The sequence below is a fragment of the Hermetia illucens genome, chromosome 4 (assembly GCF_905115235.1).
Source record: "Hermetia illucens chromosome 4, iHerIll2.2.curated.20191125, whole genome shotgun sequence".
NCBI classification, from domain to species: Eukaryota; Metazoa; Arthropoda; class Insecta; order Diptera; family Stratiomyidae; genus Hermetia; species Hermetia illucens.
Window position 1 is genome coordinate 156436025 of NC_051852.1, and position 10795 is coordinate 156446819.

The window sequence follows — 10795 nt, forward strand, 5'->3', positions numbered from 1 at the left end:
GAGACCTTCTCTGCCTTACAGAAAAGAACGAGCTAGAAAAGGCCATCAAACGCGAATGTCCGGAGGTAACCAATACCCGGATTGGTATCACCTCTGCGAACTCCCGAGGCTAAAAACTTGCCAAGCAATACGCGAGGAAGTTTCTAAACAGTGGGAATATAAGAATTGGTTAGGTAGTGTGTAGGATACGAAACTGGGTAGCCCCAACTCCATATTATAAATGTTTGGATTATGGCCACACATCCGTAACTTGTCGGGGAGCTGACAGAAGGGCAACATGCCGTAAATGCGGTCAGTCAGGCTGTAAAGCGAATACCTGTAATGAAAAGGAAAGCTGCGGGCTCGAGGCGGTGTCCAGTCTCCAGAGAAGAATTGGAAAGAGCTAGGACGCAGTCAACATAATTCGCATTCTACAAATCAATATGCACCGGAGTGCAACCTCTTACGAGTTGCTAGCGCAGTTCGCTGCGGAGACCAAAGCTGATTTAGTACTCATTAGTGAGCAGTATCAAAACAAGAGCCCAGGTTCATGGCACCCTGACGTATCAGGTGTCGCTGCTAAATGGGTTCGGGCGGTACCTTACTTCTGGTTCTTACCCAAGGCCAAGGGGGCGGCTTTGCCTTGATTCAGGGATAACGTTTTTCAGTGTCTGTCTAATACCAAATGAGACGATGCCGGACTTTCGACGCAGGCTTGATACTTTCAAGGACGTTATCTTAAGCGGATCCTGGTCGGGGGTGACCTCAATGCCAGGACACTTGGATGGAGCATGCCTCACTTGACTCCAGAGGGAAACGAATTCTAAAAATGGCGACGACTGATAGGGCTGGTAGTTCTAAACACCGGATCCATTCCAACGTTCCAACGCCAAGGCTGTGAGGGAAGCATTCCAAAGTAATCTTCGCGTCGGAATCACTGGTGTCGCTGGTGGACGGTTGGCGAATTCTGGAAGACTTCTCGGCAAGCGACCTTTGAAGGTGTGCGCCACCCCGGCGCTCTTTCTGTGTATGGAACGTTGCGAAAGTGAACACTGGGAGATGTGTCGAAACTGTTGGAAGAGATGGGGCTGTGCTGGAGGGTACTTCTGGGGGCGGTGGCGCTGCAGCCGAAACTGTCGTAAATTCAGTTATGAACCTGAAAACATCGGGCTGCGGAGCCTCCATGCCCAGGAGGGTATCGAGACGTGGCAAACCTTGTTTTGGTGCACAATGGAATCGCTCCGGGAGGAGTGTCACAGGCACCGCCGCTTAACACAATGTCTAAAAGACCGTGAGGAGGCATTTACGAGATGAACGGAGATCCGTGGTGACTCGGTTACAAACTGGTAACCAGAAAAATCGGGGTTCTGCGGAAACCCTGTTCATTTAAGGTCGAGCAGATGGACCGCATTGTAAGGGCACCATTCCCTGCGCACTCCGTATGGGAAGCGATCTTAATATAATTAGTTTAGAATAGTAATTATAACAAAAAAGGAACAAAAAGGCTGGAATAAGAAATTGAAGGCTAGGCTTTTTTCAATAATTTTATCCAAGAGAGGCAAATCCAAGGGCAAAGGGAAACGAAATGTCTTTGCATATCTGTCGAGACGGGACGAAGTAGCAAATTATCACATCCGATGTGACTAGTAATAAACAACTATGCAATGCGACTTGCCTGCAACCACGTGGGCGGACACCAATGCTCTGCATCACATACACGGCACTAACCCCAGACCTTATGAGCGTAATTTTTCTCCAGCAGTTACCGTAGAACCGGTCGAAGATGCGCAATGATTTTTCTTCACCGTAATTTCGAACAATGCGCTGAATACTGGATCTCCTGTATACAATCTTTTTGTCAATGAATTATGGTGGTGAAAAAGTTTTCGACGAAAAGTTTTAAATTAAAATTTGTACAGAAATTTAATAAAACAATTTGTTTTTTTTCTAGTTGCTTTTTTTAGTTAGTTTGATATATCTTTTTGAAATGAATGTCTCTTAGTATTAACACATTGATTGCTTAGTCAGAAATATATTATTTTCACGCGGAATTCATAATTGTTATTATCAGTTAACTAATCCAATCTAAAACAATCATAAATACTAATTTCAATTAGATACAAAAATAATAAAATAACAAAAAATTCCCCCTAAATTTTCCATTTTCAATATCATGCCACAAAGCACGTGATAGTTGTGGAAAGGTAGTTTTCACTTATTCAACTATAAAACATTGTAAACTACTCATCGAAATAAGTCCCCATTACTTGACAAATATTAGCACTAATAACTCATTGTGTGCTTTTGTATATAAGTTTGTCACTTTATCTATTGGTTGTTGTTAATTAACGTTTTATGTTTTCGGTGCCTTGCACTATTTTTTCAAAGTTTCCCGTCAATATGAATTGAGAATGTGATAAATATTAGAACTTTTACAATGGGACAACCACTTATGATTGATGGTCTTAAAAGATATTAAGAAAACGTGTGGAAAATGTAAATGTGCATATATAATAAATGCTTCAGTTGGATATATTATGACAAACTCGTGCGTCTAGAATGGAGATACTATGTTTCCATGAGTTTATATTGATCACATTTTCATTATCAGTTTTTTGACACTGCCACACCCATCACATTTTAGAGTCCTTATTTGGTAGTACAATTTATAATTTTTGTTCTTCACTCTATCTTTTACCATTAGCGTAACTAGAACATTTGACGATTCCTTTTATTTTGAAACCAAAAATGTACACTCGTTCGTTTCTCAAAATGCTAATTTTAAAGGTTCAGTTTCCAGGTTCGGTTTGGATGAAGTCTTGCCAAACTTTTCTCTGATACTTTACGCTTTACGCCAAAATCATTAAAATCTTCGAACCTTAAGACCTCTTAACCCAACGAGAATAACCATGGTAGAATTCTATCCTATAATGATTACCTTGACAGGAGCGAAAGCGGTTGGCATCCTCAAAACTTTCAACAACTTTCAAGAGAGATAGGATTCGGTAGTAAAACTGTTGATATTACTCCCGGAAGGCATTTCGCTGGATTGATGCTTCGTCGATTGCTCTTCAATATTAGCTGCACCATAAGCATCCCAGCAGGAATGTGTGAATAAATCCCTTTCCAGGTACTTCCGTTGGATGTTGCTATTACGGGGAATAGCAACATCAACAATATACGCGGAGCAACCCCTCTTGTCAACTAACAGCACGTCAGACTAATGGTGGAATATGACGATCAGTTAGAAATTGCCGGTCCCAACACATGCTGTAAGCAGAACGATCAAGTACCGCTTGCGGCTCATATCGGTAAACCGGACATGTTCCCGTGATCAACCCATGGATCACCTTACATACAGCATTATGCCTGATGATGTATTGCATCGGTGTCATCACAGTGTAGCCAGAAATGAGATGCTCCAACGTCTCGAACGCCGAACCACACACTGGTCGTTCTTCACCCGGTCTTTCATGATGAGCTTTTTATAAGCTCGGGTGGCGACCACTCCATCCTGAATCGCATCTCAGCAAAGAGCTCCCCAGCACACAGCCATCTGTTCGAAAAATGTAAATCCACAAATGGCTGCCAAAGACAATTCACGGGTTTACCGTGCATTGCCTTTGACTTCCATCTATCGAATCGCTCTTTGCCCGACTTCAACGCACTCAGAGGATTGAAAGATCGAACTTCAAGTTAAGTGGAGTCAATCCACAGTCTGCCTTGCAAACAGCCGCATGCAAGAGGCTTGCCTGCTGTTTACTGTAAAAATAAGCGCGCGGCGGGTCGACTTGACGGTGATGTTGTACCACCACGTGAGCCACTCCCTTACCTCCGATGTCACGAAGCAGGTTCATCCGCTCCACGGCAGAGTTTGGATGATGCTTTCGGAATTTGGACATAGTAGACCATATCCACGCTGGACGTTTTCCAGATCGGTTTTCGTCCACGACAATCTTCCGAATGTTATGCATTCGGCCAGAGAAAGAATATCCAAAACATTCCCCAAGAGATGCGATTTTTGTACCAGATTTACACGTCGCGAGAATTCGAACAAAGGATCCTTCAGATCACCTACTCGAGCATGGGTTCCTTATAGAATTCCTAGGTATTTGTAGAAATCTGTCTAGGTCAAAGCTTCGATGTGGAGGTCACCAGTGCTATGTCCGACATACGGCCCGTTATAATCTTTGCGATTGACTTAGATTTGACACCTGTCTAATCCAAATATCACGAATGAACATGTCTGCTATTCACAGCAGACAGCAGGTGGTTGTCCGTACCAGCATACAACTTGATGTCATCTAAGTAAATCAAGTGTGTCAGTTCGCACTTAGCACGTATGCCATATTTTTTTGCGAAACTATGCCCTCTTGCAACATTCACTAGCTATGAATCCCGCTGGAAAATATCCTCCGTATATGGATAGGCTCTGAGATATTAGCACCCTCAGATGTATGCCATCCTTCCATGATTCTCGCCAAAAACTTTATTAGTTTCAGATCTATGCAATACAGATGTAGAACATCGATTAGCCAGATATGCGGGACGCTGTTGAAAGCCTTGGCATAATCCATATAGACACTAAAGAGGTTTCTTTGGCCTCTAGTTACTTGTCTTACAACTACCGAGCCGATAATGAGTTGCTCTTTGCAGCCTCTTGACCCTACTCGGCACCCCTTCTGCTCCTCGGTCATAATGTTGTTATTTTCGAAGTGCGCATTGACCCTGCTACTAATAATGAACGTTATGAATTTGTAGAGGGTTGGTAATCAAGAAATCTATCTTGCGCCTGCGGGGTTATGTCCCCTGTCCTTCTCAGGGATAAGGTAAGTAATCCCTGCAGGGAGGAAGGGTGGAAATTCCTCCGGCCGACTCATGAACTGATTTATGCTGTGTGCCAACCGACCATGTTTACTGGTGAAATTTTTGTTCCAGAAGTCCAGTTCTTCGAGCTGTTTATGGCTCATCGAATATCCTCTTTGGTAATATCCGCAAAATTCATGCCAGCCGTAGTGGCATAGCGAGAGCCTTCGGCGGTGATCCGCTCAGTATGCTCAGCATGCGGGACGAGTAACCCCCAAAGTCCACCCCAATATTCTTTCACTTCCATAACTGAAAACTGTACTATCTGGACACTCTGCTGGGATTCTTTGAGTAATCTGAAAAAACTCCGTTGGTTCCTCGCGTACATTGCATTCTGGATACGTCTGGAGTGACTTTCGCCATACGGTAGAGGAAAGTGTTTCGGCGAATATTGTAACGCTTGCCTGCAGTGGCATGTCGTGTTGTTGATGCCGCCAATTCTGCCCCCATCGACTCTTGGTCACCAGTTTCCGCGATGACCTCAAGTCGAACACGCTCTCTGATGATGACCGAGATTGTGTCGCTGGTTGTGATGAAACAGTTTCATCAGGCGGAGTAATACTCCTGAGCATCATGGGGCCTAAACGAACCGCCCATGATTCGCGGTTTCAACGCCGTATTGTCCATTACGGAAGCCCGACCCAGTCACTAAGTCAGACGATTACCGCCGATCATCCGCACCGGACCTTAAAATCCTCCTTCTTCTTTTTGGTGATGCATTTTATATCTAACTACCAGATGTAGCGATAGCTTCATCAGTGAGTAATCTGCAAGACAGCAAATTCCTTGCATTTTCCTGCAGGTTGGAGGTTGGGTAGGGATGACAGCCCTACAAGGAAAATAACTTGTTGCAGAGCCACAAAAGAAGCCTCGGACTGGATGGATGTTAAAACGACAAATCCGGCAACGAAAACGGACTACCGATTTGCCCATTTTCTCATGGTCCGTGCGCATTTTCTCAAGGACCGTGCGCTCCCTGTACAGCTAGCCGATACCCTACCCCAAAATAGGGCTGGTACCACTTAGGATCCTCTCTGACAATCAGGCGATTGTCACATAATGCGTATAAGGGGGGATGGATGCAACAGAGGTCCTAGAGATGAATCATCGATAAATGATTTTCACACCCACCTAAAGAACTTTAACATTGATACAGCCACAAGCATACTTGGCCCCGGAACATCATAGACCCATGTCAAAGAGGTTTCACCCAAGGCAAATCAGCAACAGTTTTTCTCTCTGCGGCAAGCAATGGGGAAACTGCTGGAATATGACCATGCACCATTTTTTCATCGAATTCAAGGTCACCAATGATAGCATAGTCAAGGTAAAATTGCACATAAGAGAATTCGGTATCCCGACAAAGCTGATAAGACTGACTAGGCTAATCCTGACCAATGTGCGGGGCCAGATAAAAGCAACTGATTGCGGTGGACAGGTCACGTAATCCCCAGGGGTGCAGATGAGTTTTCAGATTTACACTGCTTTAAAGAATGATTATCAGTTCCCCCCGTACTCTATACTATCTCTCTTGACCATTGGAACAAATATTGAAATGACTTCTCATCTGAGGCCTAGCTTCCATTTTATTCATCATATTTTTTTTGTTGAAAAGTATTAAGAGTTTCCAAAAATGTTGACGTAGCTTGACTATATTAGCTGAGAACATAAGGCACTAAAATCGATGAAATGAGATATTAGTGACACCAGAAGTGAGTAATGAGTGAACAAGTCCCTAAGCTCCGGGCTACGGTTCTTACCAGGGCAGAAGCAAATCCTCTCCTCGTCCTCTCAAACCGTAGCCATCTTCGTCCCTCTTTTTTTTTTGAATTTTGGATGTTAACCCACAAAGAAGCGTCCGTGGACCATAAAGAGTGGGAGCAAGTTGTTCTCCATTTGGTATGGTCCGACATTAAATGGATGCGGACTTAGAACTCCTCAATCCCTAAGAAGAAATTGTCTAACTCCGGTCAAGTTTTGGTCCGAACTATGGGCGGATTTACGCTGAATATAATTCCTACTCTTGTTGTCTTTTAGGAATTATAAAAGGGAGCGTACAACACCTGGGAGCCGCTTCGATCACGCTGCTCCCAGGGCAGAGGTGAGGCAGCGTCTGAGGATTTGCTTCTGCCCTGGTAAAAAACCGTATCCATCTTCGCCCCTCTTTTCATTTTTTCATTGAAATTTCTAATCCCAAAAAACTCCGGCCTTGGGGGAACCCCTCTCCTTTCCCACTCCTATCTCGTAAGGACCGACTAGAATGTTATGATCGGGTCAGCTCTTTTAATTTATTCGATTTTTCGAGTTTTCCAGTTTTCGAAAAAAAATCATTTTGCAAGAAATGTTACAAAAAAATCTTACTTAATAATATACACAATACTGTCTTCCATTCGCAAAACGAAGGGTGATGGAGTCCTAGTTGAATTAGGCCCAAAGACAACAAATAAAGGTGCCTTCTGAGAAGCAGTCAAGGAGTTTCTCGAAGAGAAGTCTTTGGTTTCTAGCCTGAAACCCATTTGTTTACTGAAAATCCGAGCCCTTGACTGCCTCACAGAAAAGATCGAGGTAGAAGAGGCCATTAAACGCGACTGTTCGGGGGTAACCAATGTCTTGATTGGTATACCTTCCGCTAACTCCCGAGGCCAAAAACTCGTAACTGAATTGGTTGGGTAGTTTGTAGGATAAGAATTCGGCCTGCCCTAACCAAATATTACAGATGATTGAATTATGAGCACACGTCTGAAACCTGCCGGGGACCTGGCAGAACAGCAACATACTTCAATTTCGGTCAGGTAAGCCATATAGCGAGCTTCTACAAAAGGAAAGTTGTGTCCTATGCAGGGACAGTGGCGCGTCTAATAAGAACGTTGCGCAAACTGCGGACTCAGAGCCTCGACGCAGGCTTGATGCTCTGGAGGATGCTATCTTGGGCACAGAGACTCGGATTCTGGTTAGGGGTGTCTTCAATGCCAGGGCACTTCAATGGGGCATGCCTCATTCAGGCTCCAGAGGAAAACAAATTCTCGAATTAGCGGCGAGAAAAGGAATTTTCGTTTTAGCCACCGGATCCAGCTCAGGCTGCGAGGGAAGCATTCCAGACGTAACCTTCGCGTCGAAGTCACTGGTGCACGGGTGGCGAGTTCTGAAAGAATTCTCGGCAAGCGACCATCAATTCATTGCTGTCGGAATGGTTGACACAAACTCTCCTTGTGTGCCACCCAGGCGCTCTTTCTGTGCATTGAACATCGCGAAAGTTTTCTGAAACTCTTGGAACAGGTGAGGCTGCACTGGAGGGTGCTCCGGGAGGTGGCGCTGCAGCTGATACTGTCGCAGTTATGAGCCTGATAACGACGACCTGCGGTGCCAGGAGGGCATCGAGACGTGGCAAGCTCCGGATGGAGTGCCACAGACTCCGTCGCTTGACACAATCTGCACTGGAAAAAACCGAAATAGTCATCCTGACTGAAAAGGAAATTCCGACCCTGCGTCTCATATCGTTCCAGAAGTTGATAATTTAGTCAAAACCAATGGTAAATCACCTTGGGCTGACATTTGACAAAAAAAATTAGCTTTTCTGAGCAAATCAAAGCAGCAGCGAGCAAGGTTGCAGTTGAAGTTGCGGCGCTAAGTACGCTAATGGCAAATATTGGGGTCCTACGTCCAGCAGGCGACGTCTCCTGATGAGTTCAACGGAGTCTGTGCTGCTTTACGGCATAGAGGTATGCGATGACACTCTTGGCAAGGAGGCATATCGTAGACGTATCGCGCAGGTGCAGAGACAGGGAGCTTTGCGGGTGACGTCTGCGTACCACACTGTCTCTGAACCGACCATGATGGTGATCGCGGGAGTGATCCCCGTTGCCTTTCCTGCTAAGGAGCGCAAAGTCATACACCAGTGCAAGGGAAAAAAGCCAAGGAAGATGGTTGTTCGTAAAGAACGACAACGCACCCTAGATGAGTGGCATCTTTCTTGGCAAAATAAAACTAGAGGCAGATGGACTGCGCGGCTCATTGGCAATTTATGTGCATGGTTGAATTGGAAACATAGTGGGACAATTTCTTTACCCAATTCTTAAGTGGGCATGGAGGTTTTCAATCTCACCTGTTCAAGATTGGAAAGGCACGATCCCCGGATTATGTGTTTTACGATGAAATTCTGGACGACGCCCATCACACCTTTTTTCTTGTGGAGGATGGGATGGGATTCATCAGCTGTTCTATTTAAACGCAAGGGATCTCTCTCCAGACAAGAAGCGCTGACAGGTGGAGTCATGTTCCCCATTACATTCGGATCCTTCTTGTTTCATAGAAGATAGAACTCAACCGGTAGAAGAGTCGGATAGCAGCGGGTTCCTTGAACTAATAGTTCCCTTCCTCCTCTCCCCACCCGTTGGTGAAAGGAATTCCCAGATATGAAGGCTTCGCAACGTGGGAGAGTTCGGGAACTAGCCCGAAGTAATGCAACAAATTTCGTGTTTGAATTCCCAAGAGCGACTGTCCTCCAGAAGGTCTCTTTCAAATGGGCCAAGACGTTATTGACCTAAATGAATTATCCACCTCAAATCTATTTGTTTTTTTTTGAAAGGCAGTACCGAAAAAACTCGAAATTTTTCAGATATATTCCACCGCAACAAATACGAGTATATAAGCAGTAATACATAATTATGAAACCAAATTCCATCTTGAAAATCTTCATCATCATCAACCTATGGAACTTGGAGCAAAGTCCACCACCTCAACCGGGGGATTTTCTTTCAAACTTATATTTCAATGGATATTTGTTCGGTAACCACAAGTGCCACGATCTCAACGGAACTCAAATTACTCATTAAACTTTTAAGAAGGAAATAACAAGCATATGTGGACTAGCATCTATTATGTGAATTTTACGATGTCAGATTAGATTCAGGTTGTTTAAAGCTTCATACATAAATACCTGAAGCATCAAGCTCCTGGTTTCTACCCAATTCATATGTGGATATTTTGTGGGAAGTAAAAATCATAAATGGAATCAGTTTCGAAAATATCTGGCAATTGACCGCACACAATTTGTCCGGAAATTATTAACATTCCTAGGACAGATATCTGAAATCCAAAATTTATGAAACACCATTCATAATTGAGGAGCATAAAATAAAAAATGTGATTTTTTTCAAAATGATTCATTTGAGGCAGCGTAAAATATAGGAGATGTAGACGTATTACTACTTTCTTAGATTCGTGGTTTTCTATTCAAATATGAATTACGGAAATCTACAATTTTCGGGTCCTCATTGAATCATCATTCCACTTTTGAGAATGGCAGTTTTCCTTTGGAAGGACATGGAGACTAGAAGGACTGGAGGCCAGAAAGGCATCCTAGTGGGTTTAAATCGGCCAAAAGGGAGGAATTATCCCAGATACCTAAAAGGGAAGCGGAAGTGACTGTGAAGGTCTACCCAAAAATGCTACAGCTCCACTGAAGTATCCCATCGATAAGCAGTTGCTCGCCTCTGTGCTAGTCAGGCTTAAGGATGTGTGGGGGTTCGTTTGAACCCTTATATTACTAAAAACCCCTTCAGTTCACCCTAGAATCATGAAAGTGGAGTAGTATAGGGCATGAACTTACCAAGTTTAGTACAAATCGTACTACTACTAACAACGTTATAATAGGTCAAAGCTGTCAATGTCTGATATATCAGACAAACGAACACTCAAATAATTTTATATAAAATATGCGCAACACTTTCATATCTAAAGCATTCAGCATCTGGTTTCCCGACTTATATGGAGGAACTCCAAAAGCCTTGAAATTCTGAGGCAGGGACAACATCAATTGGATATGTGGGCCGTCGCGGACCTTCCCCTTCGATCAGGGCCCGCAGCTGTAGAGTTTCACGATTCCACGTAGGCTCACCTGGTATGTTTTCTTTATTTTCAGTTTGAACTTAGCGTATGCCTTCTGCAAGCG